General features: G+C 43.7%; 1 long non-coding RNA gene across 1 annotated transcript; it reads right to left on the bottom strand.

The window, feature by feature from the left end:
• Positions 1-9,211: 9,211 nt before the first annotated feature.
• LOC114696080 lies at positions 9,212-22,947 on the bottom strand. The gene is made up of 3 exons (XR_003734958.2): positions 22,754-22,947; positions 21,579-21,693; positions 9,212-9,367 (listed from the first exon to the last, which is right to left on the bottom strand). It is a non-coding gene; the product is annotated as an uncharacterized LOC114696080 (long non-coding RNA).
• Positions 22,948-24,700: the final 1,753 nt, after the last annotated feature.

Below are 24,700 nucleotides of genomic sequence, written 5' to 3'. Positions count from 1 at the left end.
CTTGATGAATTACCAAATATGAAAAAGCAAAATACTGTGTTGATTTCTGTGGAGTCCTTTGCTTTTATGCACTTGTTCCATTCTCAGTGTTTTCTGTGATGCCACTAGAGACGGGACCCAACTGACAAGAAAGTACTAGAAGTTTTGGGTTTTTGCTACCACAGTCTAACACATAGGAACACCATGGTTACAGCAAATGACATCTTCCAGGTGAGGTGCTAGGGAAAGAGACAGAACATTTCACTTGGACACTATATTCTGGAGGATCCCGAGACCAGCACTATTCCGTAAGTTTATGCTGGAATAGCAAGTGCACATGGTTACTTGATTCATTATTCTGTCTGGCAATGGATTTTTAATAGGAACACAATGACAGTATTGGAATAACCCAGGAACCTCTCTTGGGTGGCCTAGAAAGACACTACTTGCTCTCCAGGGCATTGCCCCAAATTTATATGCCTATACCCCACTCTGAGTGTGACTGTGTTTGGGAAAAGAGCCTTTAAAGATGAAACTGAGTTTGCACAGTAGATACCAATACAATCTGGGAAGAAATTTGGGGACAGTCATGTCATGAGGAAAGGCCCCTTGAAAACACAGGGAGAACAAGATTTCTGAATATCAAAGCCACCTTGAAAAGCCAGGCTGTCACACCTTGATCTCACATTTGCAACCCTCAAGCAATGGGAGGATGCTGTTATGCTGGCTAAACTGGTTGGTCTGTAGTATTCTCTCAAGACAGCCCTAGGAAGCTCATCCCCAGTAAAGATGACTTTCTACTTCCCTAGAGTTTCCTGTAGAAATTCCACCTCCCTGTTCTTTGCTTTAAAAGTACTTTAATAGAATCCTGGCCTCAATAATCCCCGTGGTAGATACTTGCTAGTTGCGGATGCCTTATTAAGATTTTTATATCCAAGACCAGTCAGTCTTGAAGGCAAGAATTCTAAGCTCAGCCTGTCTCCTCAGGAGAACATCTTAATTTCACCAAGTCTTGGGTGTTGTCTTAGTTACTTTTCATAGCTATTATCAAATGCCTGACTACAAGCAACCTAAGGTAAGAGGGTTTTTTTTTTCTGGCTCAGTTTAAGGGCACACAGTCAGTCCTTCATAGCGGGGAATGCAAGAAAGCCCGAGAGGGAGGCAACTGGACAATTGCATCACAACCAAGAAGCAGAGCAGAAACAGGAAGTGAGGACAGACTATAAACCCTCAAAGCCCTTCATGAGTGACCCACTCCTTCTTGCAAGGCTCCACTCACATAACCTTCCCAAACAGTGCCACCAGCTGGAGACCAAGTGTTCAAACACATGAGTCTATGGAGGACACTTTACATTGAAATCACAACAGTTTCCTTGCAGAGAAAGCCAGCCAACACAACACATTGGCCTGAGTACTATGAGTTATTTTATATGGCAATTCCCACGTTTAGATAATAATATTAAATTCAGTGTGTTAAAAGCAAATATTGCAAAAATTAATCTACTTAAACCAGACCCATAAAGCTAATTACATTTCTAGCCACTATGTGTTCACATGTGAGCAACAGATGTTAATGCTTGGTGATGCAATGGCCTCTACCAGATGTCTAACCCTGGCTCTCTCCAAACAGTGAACAGTGTCAACTAGTAGCTCCTGTTTTTACAGCAAGGTTCTGTGGGACATGGTGCTATTTTCCCATGGGGTGAAATTTTTAAGCAACATTCTGACCCAATTTAAGAACACTACTAAGAAATCTGCCACACATGCAATATATAGCTACTATATCTAGCTGAGAAACAGGTGTGTGGAGAGACTACCACACACCCACTCACCACTAGAAAGCATGGAGAGCCCTGAGGGATGGATATCTTTCCCTTCCCATGTCTGCCTATTTCCTTGGTTGTATGCTCTGTCAACCACAGGATAACTACAGATGCATGAACCAGCTGTCGCTGACCTGCAGGAACACTGAAGGTCAGAGTGTTGCTTTCTCCCCACTGCCCTTCAGCAAGCATATATAATGGTGTCATTTATTTGTTTCTCACTCTGTATTGAATGATCTTATTTGTTTGTATTAATTCTTTTGAAATGTCATGTGTGTGTGTGTTACTTTGATCATATTCCTTCATTAGCTTCTCTTATCTGTCTTCTACTCCATGCCTTCTGAATGCATTCTTCCCAACAAGATTTACTCTCCATACTGTGTGACCCACTGCATTTCATTAAAGTTGTCTGTATGAACATACATGGACAATTACTTATGTGCATAAAGGCAGCTTACCATTGGCTACACCACTGAGGGAAGGGATTCCCTGACTCCCTGGAATGAGGAATTACCCTTGTGTAGCTAGAGTTTTCCTGCATTGCCCACAGTCAGGACAAATCTTTGTCACTCGCCAGTCCCACAGCCGCTCAGACCCAACCAAGTAAACACAGAGACTTATGTTGCTTACAAACTGTATGGCCGTGGCAGGCTTCTTGTTAACTGTTCTTATAGTTTAAATTAATCCATTTCCATAAATCTATACCTTGCCATGTAGCTGGTGGCTTACCGGCATCTTCACATGCTGCTGGTCATCGCGGCGGCTGGCAGTGTCTCTCTGCCTCAGCCTTCCGCTTCCCAGATTCTCCTCTCTCTTTGTCCCATCTACTTCCTGCCTGGCCACTGGCCAATCAGTGTTTTATTTATTGATCAATCAGAGCAATTTGACATACAGACCATCCCACAGCACCCCTGAACTCTTACCACATCTGCTATGAGCTGTTGATAGCCAAGCACCCTCCTTGGATGTTCTCTATATGAAGAAAAACATGCTTTGTACAGTTTCTTATTCTGTCATGTAACTCACTCTATCTTTGGGAGGCCTAGAGACATTGGTGGAGGTCAGAGAACCATAGACCTTTCCCTTGGTAGGAAGAACTACATTCCAGATGTTTCTAGAAACTTGCCACCCCTCCACAGAATCTATATTCTGCAGCCTGCCCAGGAGCACCTCATGCTGGAACAGAAGAGGTGCCTGGGCCTGGTGAAAAATGCTCCCACAGGAGAGGACTCTCCCTATATCTAGCCAGCCTATATCTGTTCCACTCTTGGGTCTGCCAAACAAATGCGTGCTCTAATAGCAGGTGCCTGGATGATGATGTATCTGTCAGCTGGTGGTCATTTTACCTAGGATTCAGGGGCATCTCCCATGTCTGCAGTGACAGGGCAGTGATAGTTCATGCTGAAGAGAGCTATTTCATCAGAATGTAAAGACAAGAGCTAAGTAAAGAGGAAATTAAAGCTTGGAGAAACTTGCGTACCCAGAGTGCTCAGCTGAGTGTGCTGACCAGTCGACAAGGAACTCAACTAAAGCCTTTTGAAGCCACAAGAATGGAGGCAGCAGGCACAAGGAAGCAAGGGGCGCCAAAGAGAGGAGTGGCCCTCAGTGACTGAGGCAAGGAAGAGAGAAGGAGGGAGCCAAGGAGCGAGGGAGCGAGGGGGTGAGGAGTGAGATGCTCAGGGCCAGGTCAGAACTAACTGCTCTTCTGTAAGGGGCTGGCATGTCCCCTCTGAGTGTGGTCAGTTTCAGCACTAATGTACATGATTCCTTTAAAGAACCTAGAAGATTTCTCAGATCAGATGTTACAGGAAGCATGAAATGCTTCATTCCCCACATTGTCCTTGTCTTATTTAACACCATAGATATAAACCCACAGAAGCAATGAAAAGGTAGAGATGGAAAATAAGGACAAAATGTGAGCAGGAAATGACCACAGTCTTTTCAATCCACATTTGAATCGGAATTCTAATCCTCTACGCTGCCACCAGAATAGCCCACTTAACTTGGCTTACAGCTTCCTCTGGTTCCTGTAGCCTGCTTCTCCATTTCTGCCCCCCCAATCCCTCCCACAGATCTGCTTCAGAAGCTTAAGAATAACACGGCCAGACTCAGTCATCACAATGACTCTTGTTACCGTTTTCTTCTTTAGTTACAGTTACATCACTGTGACCACAACACCCAGCAGAAACAACCTAAGGCGTGAACGAAATCTTTGGGTTTATGGATTGAGCAGGCATTAGTTCATCACAGCATGGAAGGCGTGGAAGGTTAACATAGATCACAGTAATGAGAACATGTGGCGAAAGCTGTTGACATCACAGAGGACCAGGACAGAGAGTGGCAGGATCCAGAGGCAGAGTATAAATTCAGTCCTTGTTGCCTTCCTTTTGCCAGCAAGACCACACTTTCCAATGTTTCCACAGCTCACAAGTCAGTGCCACCCTCTGGGGACCAATCATCCTAAATATAAACCCGTGGTAGGAACACATTCTAAAGTCAATCCATGAGTCTAAAGCTACAGCTTCCTCCTCCTCTTCCTTCTCCTGCTCCTCCTCCTCTTTCTACTGCTCCTCCTCCTCTTCCTCCTCTTCTTCCTCCTCTGGCTCCTCCTCCTTCTCTTCCTCTTCCTCCTCCTGCTCCTCTTCCTCTTCTTCCTCCTGCTCCTCTTTTTCTTCTCATCCTCTTCCTTCTCCTCATTCTTCTTTTTAATGTCTACCTCCTCTTCTTCCTCCTCCTTTTTATTTAATTTTTGCTTTATTTCTCATTAGGCTGTCACTATTTAAAGCAGACTGGAGGTATTGGCTTTTACTAATAAAACCTAGCATTTCGTGCTCTACATGTTCAAGTAAGAAATATTCTGATGTGTATTTTATGTTATAGCATGTAATAAAATTTGTCTGTGAATAAACATTTACATAATTAAATTGGTATTAGATAGCCAGAACACCACAGTGGGAAAATAGTATGCATTATATACAATTACACAGCCTTTAAATATCAGGTGATTCATAGATGATGTGTCCAAAATAAATGTCACATCATTGATTCCATTCATAAAATTAATTGTTCAAGTGAAATTTATAATAAAATTATATCAATTTAATAGCCAAGTGATTCTCCTAACTTTCTTTAAGGAAAATTATAATGCTTAAAAATTATCAAAGAATGCCAAGAAGTTTATATTTATCAGTTTAACCCCTTCTTACCTATCACACTATAAATTTCAATCTACAACAATGTTAAGCATCAAGCCAGAGTGTCAAGATGAAGTCATGGGAAGTTAACACATGCAGCCGATTTTCATGCTAATAGCTGTCTCCCAAGCCACAAAGTGTCAGTAAGAAGACTGGCATAATTTGCATCTTTCAGGTCTTTTTTCTCTTTTTTATTTTTGAGATTATAATTGCAGCATTCTTCCCTTCCCTTTCCTCCTTCTAAACCCTCCCATGAAACACTCACCACTCTCCTTCAAATTCACGGCCTCTATTTTTTTCCATTAATTGCCATTTCATGTATATATGCATATGTATACATCCATATACTATTACTTGAGTCTATGTTTTCAGGGTCGACCATTTGTTACTGGAGAACCCTTTGGTATGAGAACCCTCAAGAACAAGATGAACACACCAAAGTAGACCTGGAAAACCCACAAGGCCTCAACACTACACAAAGAACTCTGAACAAGAGAGCTGGGAGTAGGAGAGGTGGGCTTTTGAGGGGCTTTTTGTATGGCTTAATGGAAAGGATCCTTTTTTGCCTGCAGGGGCCAGACCCTCTGTGGGCCCTGTGAGTGCTTGGGACACATGCATGAGATTTCAAAGGTAATGAAGATCTTCCCATGATTATGGACTTCTTTTGGGGAACAGGTGAGACATACCTAAAGAACTCCAGTTGATGTCAACACAATGGTGACCAAAAATACTCACATCATGTGTGACACATAGGAACTTGTGATTTACGTAAAAGCTGATTCTTGTAGATATGACTAGAGGCCATCTGTACACTCAGCCTTCAAAAGAGGAAAATGATGTGTAGGAGTCAGTGTTCTGCATGTGCCCCTCAATATGCATATATATATAATTTTATTTATTCTATGTTGTTTTTATATATGTATATAGTATATCTTGATCATAACCATCTCTGACTACAACTTTCACTAGGACCCCATCTCATCTCCTCTTAACTTCCTGTCCTTCTGTTATAAATATTTTTTTAACCTCTTGAGTCCAATTCACACAGCCCATATGCACATGGGCATTGTTTTATCCATTGGTGAAGCTTGTCATCACCAGTATGAGGAAGTGGGGCCTCGAGAAGGTCATGTGGGCATGTGAAAAGACATTTAGAGACACACTCTGGGAGACAGGGTCTGACCAGAAACTGAACAATGTATGGCTTGATTGTTTAACCTCAGGCTCCAGAACTGAGAGAATTGAATGCCTGGTTTCCATAAATGACCCAGCTGATGTAATTTATGCAAACAGTAGGAACAACTAGGACAGTAGAGAGGCTCGTGTAACCGTCAAATTTGCACAAGCATCCGAAGAGCAGTTTAGAAGCCACGTCCCAGGCATCTAGTCCTGTCCAGGGCATCACCTTCCAAAGCTGTCTGCCTTTGCAATTTTTCACAAATGCCTTTCATTCTTGGATTGTTTTTCCCCTGGGGAGATTCCCTGAGTAACTCAGTCACGCTGCAACAGAGATTCTGCAGAATTCCAACGCCCAACCTGCACCTGAATCCCAGTGTTCCCTGGGTGGCATTCAGCATTTCCATCTAATATGCAGGTAAAATGAAAATGTGGTGAGCTGTCACCAGCTGGGCACGGCAGTCCAGCAGCACAGTTGAAGAATGGATAATATTTGCTGTATTTAACTAACAGCTACTAATCAATGTGTACAGGCTGACAACAGGTGACATTCGGCTTCAGTTTCTCTTGGAGGTGTGGACCACTACTGGAAGGGAAATGGGCAGAAATAATTTCTCACCACTACCAACTCCATTCCTGACAAAGACCACTGTTCCAGCCTTATGAAAAACTCCACAGAGAGAATTGTTCTTTCCAGGGCACTTTGAATCTCTTTTACGGTACAGGGCATATGTTTTAATGTTGAGTTATGTTATAGATAATGAGTCTGATGCTTATTTACAAACATCATTACTATGAAAGTCCAGGGAGCTGTCATTCTCCAGCAGCTCAGTCACAATGACCAAGTTTCAGCATCGCTTTGGGAATTCGTCTTTCAAAACCATCTTTTGGTAACTCGGAGTTTGGGATGGTTTACTTTGTGTGCTTTGATGACACATCCCAGTAGCTCCCCAAGCCATCTTACACCCTGGTTTTCTCAATCCCTCCAGTTCTGTGGCCTCACCTGGGTCTCTACTGACTGCAGCTGCATAGACATTCACTGCCTTCTCCCCCACAGGCAGACAAAGCAGGTCAGAGAAGTGAGGCCTTGTGTTTGAAAACTGTAGGTGTGTGTGGTGATATATTTTTCCTCCCAATATATTGTGCACCCTAATAAAGTTTACCTGAGAGATCAGGGAATAGGACAATCCACAGCCACATCTTACCTCACCAACTCCTCAGCTTCTAAAGAGACCTGTTTCCTGTATACGCATGCCTATATGCCTCTCTGTTCTGCCATCTCATTTCCTCTCTCCGCCCAGCTACATCACTTCCTGTCCATCTGTACAGATCTCCAGATTATTATGGTTAACTAGTGTTGGGATTTAAGGCATGTGCCACCACGCCTGGCTCTGTTCCCAGTGTGGCCTTGAACTCACAGAGATCCACCTGCCTCTGCCTCCTAAGTGATAGAATTAAAGGCTTGTGCTACCATTGCCTGACCTCTATGTTTACTACAGTGGCTGGCTTTTTTCCTCTGCTACACAGGTAAACTTCATTAGGGTGCACAATATATTGGGAGAAACAATATATCACCACATGTGTGCTCCTGACTGTCCCAAGCCTGAGGCATTTAGGTAGAGTCTTATTAGAGAATAGGTAAACATGGCTATAGAGAACAGTTAGTAGTTTCAATACTCTGTCAACGTTTGACAGCAAAATTCCCTGTCTATTCTCAGAAGTCATTCAACTGTCAATCCAGAGTCTGGTCTTAATTTCTGGAACAGCTGCACCTAGGTCCAGAGTGCTGGAGCTCCTGTATCAACACAAAAGTCAGAGCAGTGGCCTGGAACGGTGTCTCAGTGGTTAATGGCATGCTGCTCTTACACAGGACCTGAGTTCCCAGCGCCCTATTGGGTTATTCACAGGTTTATGTAACTCTAGTTCCAGGGAATCTGATGCCTTCTTATGGCCCCTATATGCACCTGTACTCATGTGCAAACACCCACACGCAAACATATATACATATGCATAAATAAAAATTAAAATTAAATAAAAATAAAAGCTGTTCTAGGTGAGATAAATTAGTAAGTAAAGGTGATTGCTGACAAGTCTGACAGCCTGGATGTGATGCCCAGGAATCACATGATGGAGACAGAGATCCAATCCATCATTTCATGAAAGTTGCTCTCTGACCTCCACCCCAGCCTCTGCACATGTGCGCACACACACAAATAAGTAAACAAATGCATTTAAAAAAAAAAAAAACTTAGAGCAGTGAAGACTGCTTGGAGAGCCTGACCCAGCAATATCCCGAGCATTGAATGGACCTCTGCTCCTCTGTGGACCCTTATCCTCATCATTTGTCACTTAACTTCTAGATAGTAAAATCAGAATCTTTTACAGTTATTAAAATAAGCTCTGAGCCTCAGGATGGTCCCAACATATCTCCTCAGGATCCAACACAAAGGATGAAACTGGGGACAGTCAGAAATGAGCTATGTAGAAAGCAAAGAACCGGGCCGGCACAGTCAGGTGAAAATAGCTTTTCTTTAAGTACTGCGATAAACTGTGTCCCCGAAGACTATGGATAAAAAGAGACACATTTCTTCCTAAGCCTCTGAAAGGCCACTCCATGTCACCTGGGTAAGCACTTCTTTTTATTAAAGGGGGGGCTTGTGGGTGCAGACACATGAGGACGTTCCCCTCCTGTGTTGATGCCAATTGTCTTCTATCTAAAGACCTTATGTCTCATAATTTAATAAGTGCCACTGCAGTGAGCCGTCTCTGTGTTGATCCTGATATTAATAAACTTTGATCCAAAGCTAAAATTCTGAAAGGATGGAGAGGAATGCCGTCTCTTTTGTCCCCACTTAATACTGAATGTAAATTGACCTCCTGTGCACTTGAGGATCAAGTGGAGAGCTCAATTTAGATTTGTGCACACCGAAAGTTCTTAAAGACCCAAGTTCTATTCAAATGTGAGGTTTTCACTGCACACACAGCCTTAATCAAAAGGAGAGATGCGTAGAATGGTTTAAATTTAATCCAAATCTCAGCGAATTTCATGAATCTGCCTACTCAAGCTTCACGCGAGCGGGCTCATAAATGCTCTTTCTGCTTCATGCATGGTGGCGGGAGGCCATCTTCGCTGTAGGCTCCACAGAAAATGAACAGCCTGGGCTCCCTTCTGCTGTCACGGGGCTGTTTAAGTGTCTGCAAGACAAAATCCATTTATTAATTGATTAAGCTAGCAAAGTGTGACTTTTCCCCAAATAGGTTTCACTAGTTACTAGAGTGATCCACAGATCCACAGGCATACAGGATTAGAAATATAATCTGAAACACAGTATCTGTTCAAGAACAATGAAGTGAGTGTGTGTGTGTGTGTGTGTGTGTGTGTGTTCATATGCATACATGCAAGCACATGTGTGTTGTAGGGCTATTGGCTCCAGACGAGAAGGAAAGAGAAGAAATGACATGTTTATTGAATGACTTTTGATTGCCATTTTATCCTAGATTGGAAAGGTTTCTCTCACACAAGTAAAAAAAAAAAAATGCTGAAATTTGTCCAAGTTTAGAATCTTTATAAGTATGCTAAATAGTATGTACAAGTTTTGAGGTTCATTATTAAATTAAACATGTTATTATATATACTTCCTTCTAGTGCAATATTCTTAAGAGTCAAACAGAAAAAACAACAACAACAACAACGAACTATTCACAAAAAGAACAAAAAACATAAAACCAAAAACAAGCTGGACATCAGTTACCCCTGATAGGTAAATGTGACTCTGAACACTCCAGAATCAGGGAATACAAAGCATTTTCAAGCATCAACCAACTTACAATGGAAGACATCTGAAAAGACTGTGGAGAGACATGATGATGAAGGATGCTTTTCAACATATTCTCCTGTAACACAGCAGCTGCGAAACATCACTAAGTCCCCAGCTGGCTGTCTTTAGATGGAGACTTCTGCCACCAACCCTTGTAACACAGCCTTTCTCTCCTCCTCTACACCTTGGTCTGCTGTCCAAGAAATGAATGTCAGAAAAAAGTATAACCTAACAAAACAAGCAACCTCTTCACCCAGTCCAATTTCATCTTTTCCATCATTTCTATTAAGGAACAATCTACATAATGCAAATTTCTCCCTTCTTGCTATTCTGAATTTTGACAAGGGAATTTTGCAATGAAGTTATCACCACCACACTCAAGACAGACTGTGTCCATCAAATAGAAAGCATCCCCTGTGCCTCCTCTGCAGTCGCTGCCCTCCATGCTGGCTTCTGACAACCACCGCTGTGAGTTTTGAACCCTCCGTGCAAATGTCAGGATCCTGACAAGGTCCTATCAGTGAAATTACACACTTGATATTCCAAGACTGTTCTGAGTGCTGCTCTCTCTGTGGTGGAGTTCATTTGGCACCATGCTTTGGGGATCACCCGAGTCGTGTGTCAGTGTGGATGACTGGAGCCTTGGTGAGGGTCGCACATGGCGTGAGTCCTGGACGCCCAAGTGTACTCACCCAGTCACCTTGTGATGGGTCCTTGGGTAGATGCTAGACACTGGCTGCTAGGCATCATGTTGCTGTTATTTGTATTTGTGTCAGTTCCTGTTTTATGGCTCTTGGGTGAACACATAAGGGCTACATGGCCAAGTCACAGGGGTAGTTTCACGTTCAGAGACCCATCAGACCCTTCTGGATTAGCCATCCCCTGTCACATTCTCAGTACCAGGCTCCACTGGCTGTTGGCAATGTTGGTTTTTGCCTTGGTTTCAAATGTCATTCTAGTCAGTTTGTGGCTGTGTCTCCACACAGTCTACCTGCATCTGTCAGTGCCGAGGGATTTGGGTCATCTTGTCATGAGCTTATCGGCAATTCTTATAACTTTCTGGCAAGTTGTCTGTTCCTTTTTTCTACTGATTCTTCAAGAGTCTTAGCTTGATGGTAAAATTAAGTAGAAAGTCAAATCTCCCACATTCAAGTTCTCGTCTACCATCAACATAGACTTAGGTACTTGTGGCAATTCAGCCCTAAGAAAGACCTGTGGAGGTTCTGCTCTGGCCACCTGCTGTAGTTTGAACGTTAAATATCCACCCAAAGTCTCACATGTTCAACATTTGGTCCTCAGTTAACGATACTGTTTTGGGAGGTTGTGGAGCCTTTGAACTTGAGGCCTGCTAACAGAAGAAGGACCTTAGTGCAGAAGAGGCAGCATCTATGGGTAATAGCCAAGCCCCAATTCCATAGCAAACCTCTCTCTTCTTCCTGGTCCTGGGAGACACAGGAGTCCTATGACTATAGCCTCACACTGTGAGCCTGGTGTTCTTCCTCTTGTATGATGTCTTTTATTAGGTAATTGATGACAGTAATGAGAAAGCTGAAGAGCCCAGAGCCCTTTGTCCTGTTTTCTGTGAGTCTGATGCCTCCATCGTGTCTTATTATTATCATATCATATATTATTGTCATTAGCCAGAAATTTTCCTTAAAATTTCAAAAATACCACCTGGAATATGGTTCTTCCATTTCATGTCATCAACAATCTCGTTCTCTCTCTCTCTCTCTCTCTCTCTCTCTCTCTCTCTCTCTCTCTCTCTCTCAAAGCTAGTGGCACATGAGTCATTATTTCTGCTTCAACATCGACCTTTGTGTAGACACACCACCAAACAGACATTTTGAAAGAGAAGTAAATCTGAGCTATAGGTGTTTATCCTCATTAAAATTTTGTTTGGGCGGAATTGTTACAGGGAGTAATCTATGTTGAACACTTGGGTGTCTCTCAGCAGACTGTAATAGAGCATGCTTGGCCCACATTTCTTTGTTAAATATCATCCCATTCCACATGGAATAACAGCAGTGAAGTAAAAGAATGTGGAGGGCCTCGACCACCATTCAGCACCATCCTGATACAGGTACCACACCGGGTTGTTTTGTGCTGTACTTGCTGGGGTTCTCCATGTAGACGGTTCACTTCAAGACTGGCCTAGAGTGACAAGTGTGTTCCCTTTCACATTCTCTGGGACCCAGAGCTCTTGTTCAGGGTCAGCAGATAGACCTGTACCATCCTGGCCATAGTCCATTCTCAGACACCTCAGTCTGTATGGTTCATAGCACAGAGAAGGGATTGGCCTAGAGCTCAGAGGCAGAAAGGATGAGGAAGCGGGTGTGAAATGAACTCTGTAATAAAACAGCTTTACCTCTCAGGAAGAGAAGACACCAGAAGGAGGCCCCGGGGACTGTGAGCCCATTACATGGTTATGACTGTGGTGGTGGAGATGGCACTAATTCCCTCCCCGAGGACCAGTTAGCAGTTGGCACAGTCCAAATCTTTATATAGCGCATCATTGGTATTTACGCACGCCACTTAAGCTGTCATTTAAATAGACAACTAAATGATTCAAAGTCACACTCTCCTGGGTTAGCTTCCTGGAGCTGTGTAAATTTGAAATATGCTCCCCATGATCTCACATTATGATCTTTCTAATCTAGTTTTCCCCTAAACTCTGAACGTAATAGGGTTTTTTAAATAAATAATATTGGTGATGATCTATAACAGGGACACCCAATTTTAACCATTTGTAGTGTAGAGTGCAATGGCCTTGAGACAGCTCTGATGCTCTGCACATGTCACTACCATCTATCTCAGCATCTGCTTCATCCTCCACATTTGAGGCCCTGGACCCATGAAGGCGCTGGTCCTCACTCCATCTTTCTAACTTCAGCACACACTATCATACTCCCCCCCCCAGTCTGACCACTCTAAGTGCCCCATATCTGTGGAACCACCTAGCACTTCTCCTTTTGTGTCCGGCTTGTTCCCCTCGTCATGGAGTCTTCAGAGTGTTATACCTTCCTCTTGTAGAAGGACTCAGTTTCTTCCCATCTTAAGATTAAACAAGGTGGGAAGTGGCTCAGTTGTCACAGGGCTTGCCTTGAATGCACAAAGCTCTGCCTTTCATCCCCAGCATCACATAAGCCAGGTAAGATAGCACATATATTTAAAATTCCAGCATTTCGGAGGTTAATCCTTGCTAGCCCGGGCTACATATAACCTTATCTCCATATTGCCTCTCCCTCTAAAGTCTGTTGCGGTATATCTCTATCCTGTGTGTTTCTTCATAGTTTAGACCACAGTCTCTTTCCCTTGTGTGGCTGCTATGAACAGTTTTGCAATGAGCAAAGGCTACACAAATGGCTGCTTAAGTTCCAGCCTCCAATCCCTAAGACTACACATTCCACTGGAGGTGAGACACTGGGTCACAAAGGGGTTCTAGGTTTGCCTTCCTGAAAGTCTGCCATACTATTTCCCGCGGTGCGTGCCCGCACTGTTCGACACTCCCCACCAGCGATGCGCAAGAGCTCCAGCCTCTCCGGGTCTTCCCAACACTAGTGATAGATGTGTAGATTTGGCAGCGAGCCTCGACCAGCATGGCACAGGAGTTCAGTGAGGATGAAGATGCTGAGTGTCTTTACACTCTCCCTCACCTCTGTATCCTCTTTGGATAGTGTTAAGTTCTTTGCCGTTTTAAAATTGGATTTGTGTTTTTGTTGTTGAGATATAAATAATAATCTTCCTGTTCATCTCCAAGCCTGTAGCTCTCCTCTAAGAGCTGCAATTATGACAGCTTCATATTTGGAATGTCTAAGGAACACAGTGTCCCCTCTCCCTGGTGTTGCATACGACTGGGGTGGAATAAAAAAGGCCCTCCTTTGTGAAGTAATGCTTTGTCTGGTTCATGGTGGGTACTCAAATATTCCAGTTGGATCTGAATCAGAAACTTCTCTAGGTATTGTGTGAGAGGACTATATTTCTGAGAGGAGGAGAAAGAATAATACAATTATCTGACACGAAATATGTTAGAAGTGCTTTTTATTCTGTAATTTAATAACAAAGTTAGAGGGCAAGATAAGTGAATTTAATAAAACATTGAACAACATAGAGTGTTTGTATATATTAATGGTATACTTAATGCCTAAAATATTGTGTATGTGGCAAATTGAGATAATTAATTTCATTTCTTGCAAGAATCTGCTATGTTGCTCTTGGTTAAGGAGTGTTGCACAGGCAAGTGCCAGCCCCTCCTTGTGGGGGACATAACTCACTGGAAATCTGTCCTCTGTTTTACCAAAGCAAATGGGGTTAGGATGTTCCTTTGAAGTTCTTTTTTTTTTTTTTTTTTTCTATTACTCAGAAAATTTGAAAAAGAAAACTTCCATTGAATGTTACAATAAGTCTCTGAGATTGTCTCTGAATTTCACATTTGGAGAGATGGTAGCTCAGAGGCAGTGTGGATGTGGATGTGGATGTGGATTCCACATTTCACAATAACTATAGAAGGCTGAGAGGTGAGCAGAATTATCAAAAACTATCATATGAGTGATGGAAGAGAGGAATTAAATTTCTTTTCTTTTTTCTTTTTTTTGGGGGGTTGGAGGGCTGGCATGAACTCACTGTTTAGCTCTGGCTGTCCAGGAACTCACTCTGTAGATCAGGATAGCCTACAACCCAAAGAGATCTATCTACCTCTGCCTCCTGAGTACAGGGATTAAAAGCATGTGCCTCCAGGCCTGGCTAGAAATGTTTTCACAAATATACTGTTTGAGCATTTATACAAAAAGCATGTATGTTTTGACATGCACATATACTAACATATGTAATTAAATACACTATTGACACTATTACTATGAGCAAACTTTTAACTGCTAGATCCATAACAAGTATGGAAAAAAAAAACAGAAAATTAGTTGTCTTTTCACTGATTCCACCAATATGAACACACACACACACACACACACACACACCATAGAAATGCATAGAGTATCTGTAGTATGCTAATGCATTTAAAACATCACTCTTCTCTTCATGGAAATCAACACAGTGCATTGTAGCACGAATCTTAAAAAGGTCTTATTAATAAAAACAAACTCAGAGCCAGGTATTGGGGTGAATGCTGAAAGACCAGAGAAGCAGAACCAGACACAGCTACATCACCTTGGCAATTCCTCGACTCATCCTCTTTCCTCATACTGAAAGCCTCTGAGTCTTCATCAAGAATTAATCTCAGCTGAACCGCTGCTAAAAGCCTAAGATCTTAGCCAGCCTAGTTCCTAGTTTTCATGCCTTATATATCTTTCTGCTTCCTGCCATCACTTCCTGGGATTAAAGGCGCGTGTCACCATACCTAGCTGTTTCCAGTGTGGCTTTGAATTCAGAGATCCAAATGGATCTCTGCCTCCAGAATGCTATGATTAAAGATGTGTGTGCCAACATTTCCTGGCCTCTATGTCTACGTAGCGGCTGTTCTGTTCTCTGACCCCAGATAAGTTTATTAAGGCACACAAATTATTGGGTAACACAATACCACCACAGTGCATGACACACAGTGTATAGAAAAGCAGGAGGAATTGTATTAGTACATCAGGAAACTGTCTGGTAAAGTACTGAGTAAAGTCTCCCACAAGAACTGGAGGTGTAATCTGCCAGTAGACTGCTTATATAGTATTCATAAAGCCCACGTTTAATCTCTAATGCTGCACAAAAATGGATATAGTGGCCCACATCTGTCTTTTCCTTTCAGCAGCTGGAGGTAGGAAAGGGGGAAAGAGAGCTTTAAGCTCTTCCTTGGCTATGTGTCTATTCCAAGGCCTCCCTGGGATACATGACACTCTGTCTCAAAAACAAACAAAACCATGAAGTGTCTCTAATACTACTCTACTGGCAGCCAGCCTTCCCCATGCCTCCTGCTGTGGGCTGGCTATGGTGAAGCTTTGACCTTCAGGCTCCCCAGCCTTCCCCTTCTGTATGTCCAGGGGTTCTGCCTTCAGACGTCGCTGGAAATGATCAGAGGCTCATGAGATCAGTCTCATAGGCTAACTTTGTTCCAACTTGGGGATGAACCTTGAGCACCGTCTCAGGAGCTACACTTTTCATTCTGAAACACTAGAGAGCCCAACTTGGGAAGAGCATTCCCTCTCCAGCTCATTTATGGTGGGTACTCTACTTCCCATTGGTGTTTCTATGGTACTTATGTTGTAGCTTTCTTAATTACTGTTTTAACTTCTCTATGTGACTCCACAGGATTAGCACATCTGATCTTTTCTACATTTCAAACAAAATTACTTCCAATACTTAACCCCCCCCAATGGTGAATGTCTCTCTCTGGGAGTGGGTGGGGAATAAACACATATCGTGTAGTTGAAGCCCTCAGCTTTTATTGACAAGTTATGAGTTGCTTCATCCTAGCTTACAATGTTACATGACTACAAATTGATCACTGAGATCAATCACCTGTGGGTTGAAAGATTTCAATCATGTTATCTTTGAAGAGAGAAGTTTAATGTGTTTAATACTACACTCTCTGTTTTCCCTTACAAAGTCCATCTTGTATGCACACGGAGGACATAAAAAGGCCAGAAGTTTGTGTCTGGAACCCCAGTTGATAATGAAATTCTGTGTTTTCTTCTGAACAGCACTTTATTCCTTAATTAGAACCAAGAAACCCAAGCTATTCCCCATTGACCTTTGCTACAGATTCTCTCCAGTCTTGAATGCACCCTACTGAGTGGTTATTCTATCGGTCAAGCTGCTGGAAGGCTCTTCCTGATGATGGGATATTTAGACCACTCTGGGAAAACCTACCTATGCCACAAAATGACACCAATTTGTAGCATGGTATCATGACTGTATGTTCTTATGCTGAAGAATCCCACTGTAGATGAATTTCTAATTAAACTGGCGGCATAGATAATAAAGAAGAAACATGCATATATGTATATGTGTGTAGGGGTTGGAGATAGCTCACTCACTCAGGGATGTGCTATGCAAGCCTGAGGGCATGGCGTGGATCCATAACCAATGTAAACACTGGGCATGGTGGCATACATGTGTAGTCTTCACACTGTGAAGACAGAGAGGGAAGGATCCCAGGGCCCCCTGGGTGTCCCTCTAGCTGAGTCAGCAAGTGCCAGGCTCAAAAGCTCCTGACTCAAAATTAAGGTGGAGAGGAATAAGAGAAGACACTAACATCAACATGTGCACCTACCAACACACTAGCACACACATACAAACATGTACACACACATGTACCACACCCAGAGAAATGATCACTAATTGCAAACAGATTCTTCAAGGAAAATTAAAACCTGAGTAGGCTAAAGGTATAAGGCTGGGTACAGGTAATGGGAATAGTGAAGCAGGTTCTGAGGTAAGGTTTTGGTGTTTGGAGGACTGGTTGTTTGATTGTAGTACGTCATTGAGAATTCATTTTCCACAAGCCCAGAGGTTTATATGTGTAGTCCCTTAAACAGAAATTTTCAAATCCCCATTGGCACCTCTAGTAATACTCCAAAGCTTGGATATCAGTGTGGAATATGGGGGAATTATGCCTTTCAAGTATTTTCACAGAAGTAACAACCTAACAAAAAGTATCCAAAGCCACAAGCAGTTAAAGGGATACCCCAGAGGACTGCATTGTGCCTCTCAAAATTTCAAACCCTCAATCCCTACCTATAATATGCTATCAATAGTTTACTAAAGTATTTGGGCTTAAATGAGATCATGGGGTGGTACCCTAATTAAATAGGACCTGTGTCCATTATTAGAATCAGAGACTGTGGCGCTCTCTGCCTAACCCTTTGAGCACATAGCTAGAATGTGGTTATCTAGGTCCAGGAAGAGGCCTGGCTCAAAACTCCAATCATTCCAGAATCCTGACCTTGGACATTTCACCCCTCAGAACTGTGAAGAAAAAAGAATTGCATGGTATTTAAGCCACAGTCTTTGGTATTTTTATTATGGCAGCCTCAGTTGACTAAGACAGGTCTTACTACATTCTTAGAAGGTTCCAGTGTACATTGAAGGTAATTCTAGAAGAGTGGGTAATTCATTCAGATGCTATTGTTAGGTAACTGAAATGTCTCCCCTTCCATAGCCCTGGGTTACACCTTTTGTATATACAATGCACTGATGTGTATTTAAACACAATAAAACTCTTAAACATTGAAGGAAGAAATCATTACACATAATGTAGTTTAAGGTAGAGCCAATTTTGTATCAGACATTTTGTCCCAGACACACATTTATGGTGAGGACTGATTTTTCTTCCTTCAAAAATAAACCTCCATTTTAATTTGAAGCAGAGTTTAGTTTAAATTGTTTTCTTTTCTTTATCTATGCTGACTGACTGTGATCCTTTCTGCAACAGAAGAGTTCTTTTCCGTAATATTGCATTTTATTCAGTAGACTGCCTTCTTTCAAGAGAGCAAAGCTTGATTTAATATTTTCCATTTTTGCTGCAGACATCCGGAATAGGAAGAACATTTGGCACTGTGATTGCTTTGGGGACAAAATGTCCCTAGTAGGTAATTAGGCAAATGCCCTTAAAAAAAGTTTCTCCACAAGGTTTGTTTTCATTAGCTCAGATATATAAAAACCAGCTCACCTCAAAGCAATGCCCTGGCATTAGATCTATCCCAGGGTACAAACACAGCAGAGCAAGGCAGGAGAGAGCCTCCACCACACACACACACACACACACACACACACACACACACACACACACACACACACACACACACACACACACACACACACACACACACACAAGCGGAAGCACGCAGGACCTTGGGAGACCCTGGAGGTCTGCCTGTGTCTTCAGCCATACCTGGAGTGTGGTCGTGTGATGCTTGCCATCTTGAGTGTGTTTCTCCACACCTCTCTGTATGACCTTGAGTCATTAACTCTGAGCCTCTATCTCTACATGTAGAATATAAGGCTCAGGTCATGGTTTTTAAGGGTATCAAGAGGATCAGTTGAATGTAAAGGAGAAAATAGTTCTGAGTAGAGCATCATGGGGCATCCTGCTATGGTCTTAGAATTATCTCACTTCTATCTTAGCTTGGAATTCTGACTATACCCATAGGACTTATAGGGAGGGGATGGCTTCTTGATGATTCTCCTGGACCTTTCTGCCCTGGTCCCTTTCACATCTGCACCTTCAGCAGATTCAGGCCATTGGTGTGGGATGTCTTCCTGTATGCTGTGAATATGTGTTGCTCTGATTTGTTGATAAATAAAGTCATTAGGCCTATGGCAAGTCAGGTTATAGCTAGTTGGGAAACTGAAGGGAGAAACAGGAAGAAGAAGGGAAAGGGGGAAAGAGACACCAGCACCCCCAGGAGAAGCAAGATGTGAAAATACTGGTAAGCTATGGCCACATGGCAACTTATAGATGAATAGAAATGAATTAGGTTATAGGAGCTAGTTAGCATGAACCTTGCCATAGGCCATGCAATTGGTAATTAATATTAAGCCTCTGAATGATTATTGTATAAGCAGCTGTGGGACCTTGGGGTTGGGCAAGACCAGAGAAACCATCCAGCTACAGGTCATATTTAAAGACCACATGCTACAGATGCAATGAGCCTATGATGAGACATTTTTGCAACAAGTCTGCCTGTTATCCAATGGAACTGATGGCATAGAGTTTCCACACCACTTTACACTGGTATTCAAACCAGCAAGTCCAAATAGAGATGCCCACTGTCCTTCTGGAAAGTTTCCTTTGGTCATTATAAGTAAAAATCTTGCCACATAAGCTTGGATAATCTAGAACAGAATTTTTCAGCCCTTGGGGATTGCAGGGCTCAGCAAAGGTAAAGTGAGAGGGTCTACACTTGCCACATCCTCAGCTCCTCACTAATCAAAATTCTTAAAAGTCACTCATCAACACATGAGTATTAATGTGAACAATGTGCTTCACTATAGGGAATAAAATACATGTGGGTGAAACTCAGTTTCCCATCTTCGAGTTCAACCAGGGACACCACATCCTCTTTTAGCACACATTCAAGACATGAAGGTGCCTGCCTTCTCCATCTTTCCCAAATGTCAGGGAGCAGCCTGGCGTCTAAATTCCTGGTCATAATATAGCAAAGACACCCGAGTGAGCCCCAGGCTCTAACTATCAACATCTGTCTCCACATCTGCTGAGGGGATCCTAGTCACACACCAGCAATCACTACTTAAGGAACATGGGGCCATGGGGGCAAGCTGTTGAGCTCCTGTCCCTTCCTCCCAAGGTTGAAACATGTGAACTCACCTGAATGACTTGACAAGACAGAAAGAACAAATGGCCGAGTTGCAGGTTATCCCCATATGGACAAGTCTCCAGCTTTTGCTGGTTCACTTTTTGCAGCACTTGCTGGCATCATTTCTACCAGAAAACAAAGAAACAACAGTCTCTTCTCTTGGCCATTTGCCAGGCAGCTGCACTCACATCTCTCCTTATCCTTGTAGGAGCTCATGTAGGAAGTGCGGTCTCCATCTCCTGGAGACGAAGCTCTCACAGACCTCCACTGAATCAGGCTGCTTCTGCATCCTCCTCCTCTTTGGCCAGCAAGAAGTACTTGCCAAGAGCATCCCTCCTTCCTACTCCTGCTTCACAACCTAGCTTGATGGCTTCGGTGGATCTCTTTTTCTTCATGTTGGAGCTATCCTTCCCCTGTGTTCCCATTCTCATATCCACTAGTCCCTTGGTGACTTCATCAGCATTGGTGACCACCAACTCTTAAGGTGCTGTTGTTCCCAGTTATGTGAGTCTAGTTAGTCTTGTCATCTGCATTTAATTTGCAGAGCACCATGGGTGATGGCAGAGCACTCCCGCCCCCAAATCTGGAGCTCTACTTCTGAGGACACTGGGCCCAGACGAAGCGTCCTTTCCCTACACCTTCTCTCAATCTACAAAAACTTTACCTTGTCTTCCAGGTCCTCGGGCCACTGATTTGTTGTTCTCAGGGCCTCACTTCTTTGCCTTTCTCTGTTGAGGAGGGACATCACTGCTGCCATCGCAGGTGGCTTACTAAGGAACCTCCAATAGCCTTCCTGTCTCTATCTTGATGCACTTGAGTCAGTCTTGAGCTGAGCAACTCAAGAACATCTGAGAACATAAAAGATGGCATCAACCTTCTGAAGAGCTCCCAACAACTGGCTGCCATGTAATTGAAGAGAAGTCCTGCTCCAGTAGCGTACTTCCTGGACCTCCTGAGGCAGTGGACCTCATGCGTGAGTCTCAAGCCTGGCTTCCTTTTTTTTTTTTTTTTTTTTTTTTTTTTTTTTTTTTTGGTTTTTCGAGATAGGGTTTCTCTGTGTAGCTTTTCGCCTTTCCTGGAACTCACTTGGTAGCCCAGGCTGGCCTCGAACTCACAGAGATCCACCTGGCTCTGCCTCCCGAGAACTGGGATCAAAGGCGTGTGCCACCACCACCCGGCTGAATTCAATTCTAGTATATTAAAACAAACAAAATGACACACCGGAAAAAAAAGTTCCTGTGTCTGTAACCTCATTGTGGTGACATCCTACAAACTCCTTCCATTCAAGCGAAAGGCCATATTTCCTTCACAGTAAACACCCAAGTGCCTTACCTCTTCACAGCTGCAGAGTTAGGGGACACCCTGAAGGGGAGGGCCTGCAGCCTCATGGATGTTCCCTGTATCTTCCACCATTTGGGGCAGGTGTGCACAGTGGAATGCATCATAACTAAGAGAAGAAAGGAAAATGCTAGCTTAGTCATTGGAGGCCCAGCCTGGGCATTTCAGTTCAGGACCCCCGTGGACTTGTGGACTCTGCTGCCCCAAAGTCCCTCTGCCTCCTTCTCCACCCTTAGTGTTTTTGCGCCCAATACTGAGATATGCATCAGATACTACAGAGCTGTATGTTCCACTCCAGCTAAAATCAGAGCAGCCAGCTCCTCTGAGGGAGCCTGGGGACTGGCCAAACGGTGCCTGAGGAGGACCCCCATGCTTCCAAAGACCGGTGCCACTCGCCTCTCCTTGGTTCAGTGTGAACAAAGAGTAAGCCCGGGTGGGCTTTCCTGGCAGTGGGCTTCCACTGTTTATGAAGGTTGGGCAAATCCAATTAGCCTGTGGCCTTGCTCCACACCTTATTAACCTGCTCAGCTGTGAGCAAGTCAACAGCCCCTGCCAATATCCCATTTCTCCCGCGACAGATAACATCAGCGGAGGACATTCAATGGTCTCCTTTCTCTGCAGCTCACACTCTGTCCCAGCCACGGGCATCTTAGCCACAGTGGCCGGATCTTATTTTCCGACATGAAATAGGATGGCAGCTGCAGGCCGGTACAGCTGCTGGATCGCAGTGACGGCCGGTCGCGTGGTGACAGGGCAGGCTGATTCCCCTTATCACAGCGGGCCCACAAAGGCCGGGCCAGCCCTGGTGATTAGCATTCCTTGGTGAGGAGCGCTGGGCCTATTTCTGTCACCCAGACGGATTGGGCCTTTCACTCAGACTCACGAGTGAGTGACACATGGCCCGACCGGGAGGACAACATTGTTATTTGAGTTAAGAAATCAATTTGTATCAAATGTACACTGTAATTTATTTGTTGGCTTTGAAGGGAACCGAGCTGAGATAAATGGGAGCCGGCTGCTTTCTTTCCCCCTATGCCGAGCTGATAAAGTTCGTGTGAAGCCCCAGATAGCTGCAGTCAGAGGCAAAGTGACAAACATGTTTAAAGTTGCACAGTGATCTTTAAATCTCAAAAAGAACACCTTGTCGGACATGATAGAACATTCCTTACCTTTTCCTGCTATCTGTCAGAAAGCCGCTGTGACACATTGCTTTAGTATTTTTGCTGACATTTTCTTTATCAAGCACATCTGTTTGTGGTCGAAAGATGCTTATTCCTATTTTCTTCAATCTACAGCAGGCGAAGAATCTGCCAAAAGTAAGGGGGAAACCGAGCTACGCGGCCAGGCCTCCCGCTTGGCGCACCAGGCGGCGGCTGTTGGCTCGCTCTCGGGGAGATTACAAAGTGGCATCAGACGCTAAGCTCTCTCCACCTCCGCCTGCTCTTCTCCATCTCCATCTCCATCTTTTTATTTATAATGGCTTCTCACATTTAAATGTGGCTTGTCATACGGAACAACTGCAGAAGGCTCTACCTCCTGCGTGCTGCTGCTGCGGTTCCGGGGACCTTGACCTCTGTCAGGCGGGTGCTCTTCGCTGTCTTCAAAATTCCTGGAATTCAACAGAAGCTGGATCCAGAGTCAGGCATTTGGGTCTTTACAGCGACTGTGTGGGCAGAAGTAAGGAGGTTGTACTGGTTAGGTACCTCTTTCTTGCTTCTTCCCTCCCTCCCTCCCTCCCTCCCTCCCTCCATCCCCTCCCTTCCCCTCCCTCAATCCCTCCATAAATCCCTTAATCTCTCCCTTCCTTCCTTCCCTCCTTCATTCCTGTCTGGTGGTTCCAGTGTGCTCGAAAGCTAGTAAATGTTAAGCAAGCTGCTAGAGGTTATTTAAACAAACCCGAGTCCTTGTGTGCAGCATTCCTATACTGTAGCCTCAGGAAGGGAGGCCAGATGCCTCGCTAGTGGGGGCTTCTATCTTGGGCCTTTTCATCTGGCTTGGTGGTTTTCACTAAGCTTTAAGCAACAAGCAGCCTGAGAGTTCCATTCTCTTTATGCTATAAGCCAGAATCTTAAAAAGAACTACCACATAGATTTGTTACAGCACCTTTTGGGAATCTGCACCAGGAGACAGGGGCTTGAGTACCAGGTGCGCCTGGGCATGGGTTTCCTAAGAAGGGTGATGTGTTCTGGAGGCACTTGTGTACATTGGAAGACAAATTGGAATGGCATTTTTTTTTGTTCGTTTGTTTTTGTTTTCAAAAAGAAATATGAAATTGGGTGGGTAGGAAGGTAGATATGAATCCCTCGAAAAGTTGGGGAAGAGGTAACTATGATCAAAATACATTATATAAATTTATCAGAGAATTACTAAAGTATTATAAAATACCAAGTAACTTAAGAGAGAAAGTGTTCGTTTGGCTCCCAATTTAAAGAAATATAAGCTGTTATGGCAGGGGATACATGGTGTCAGTGAAGGAAGGCTTGGCAGCCGGAACAGTTGGTCACCAGGCATCTGCAGTCAGGAAGCAGAGTGAAGGACCATGGCCTGAACACAAACTCGTGGTTCTCTCCAGTGACCCTCTTCCTGTAGCCAGGCTCCACTTCCCAGCTTCCCAAACACTGCCCCCAGCAGACCAGGTCTTCACACACGTGAGCCTAAGGGGAACACTTCACATTCATACCCCATCACTGGGAAACATGGGGCCCAGAATTCCAACACCCTGTTGGAAATAATGCTCTAAACCTCTCCAAGTACAGCTAAGAAACCTGGACATTCAGATGTGACTTCTGTTTGTCATTGATGGTGGAGCTGGCTAGTGTTTTCAGCTTGAAATTCCGCCTAACATGTGTTGGGTTGACACTCGGATTCCTCTGTGCCACAGCAGGCAAAGCAGCATCCATCTTCCCGAGTGCCTGTGTGGAACACATCCTAATCAGGAGTAATGGTGTGATAATCCAGAATTATGAAATATGTACTTAAATGCGGTTTTATTACTTTCATGTACTTTATCCACTACTAAGCAAGATATAAATCTATATTACTACTAGGAGGTGAGTTAATGAAAAAAGCGCAGCGTCGCATAATACATTATAATTATGAAAAGCTAGGAGCATATG

The sequence above is a fragment of the Peromyscus leucopus genome, chromosome 19, assembly GCF_004664715.2.
Source record: "Peromyscus leucopus breed LL Stock chromosome 19, UCI_PerLeu_2.1, whole genome shotgun sequence".
Taxonomy (NCBI): Eukaryota; Metazoa; Chordata; class Mammalia; order Rodentia; family Cricetidae; genus Peromyscus; species Peromyscus leucopus.
This window is presented reverse-complemented; position numbering and strand designations above follow the sequence as displayed.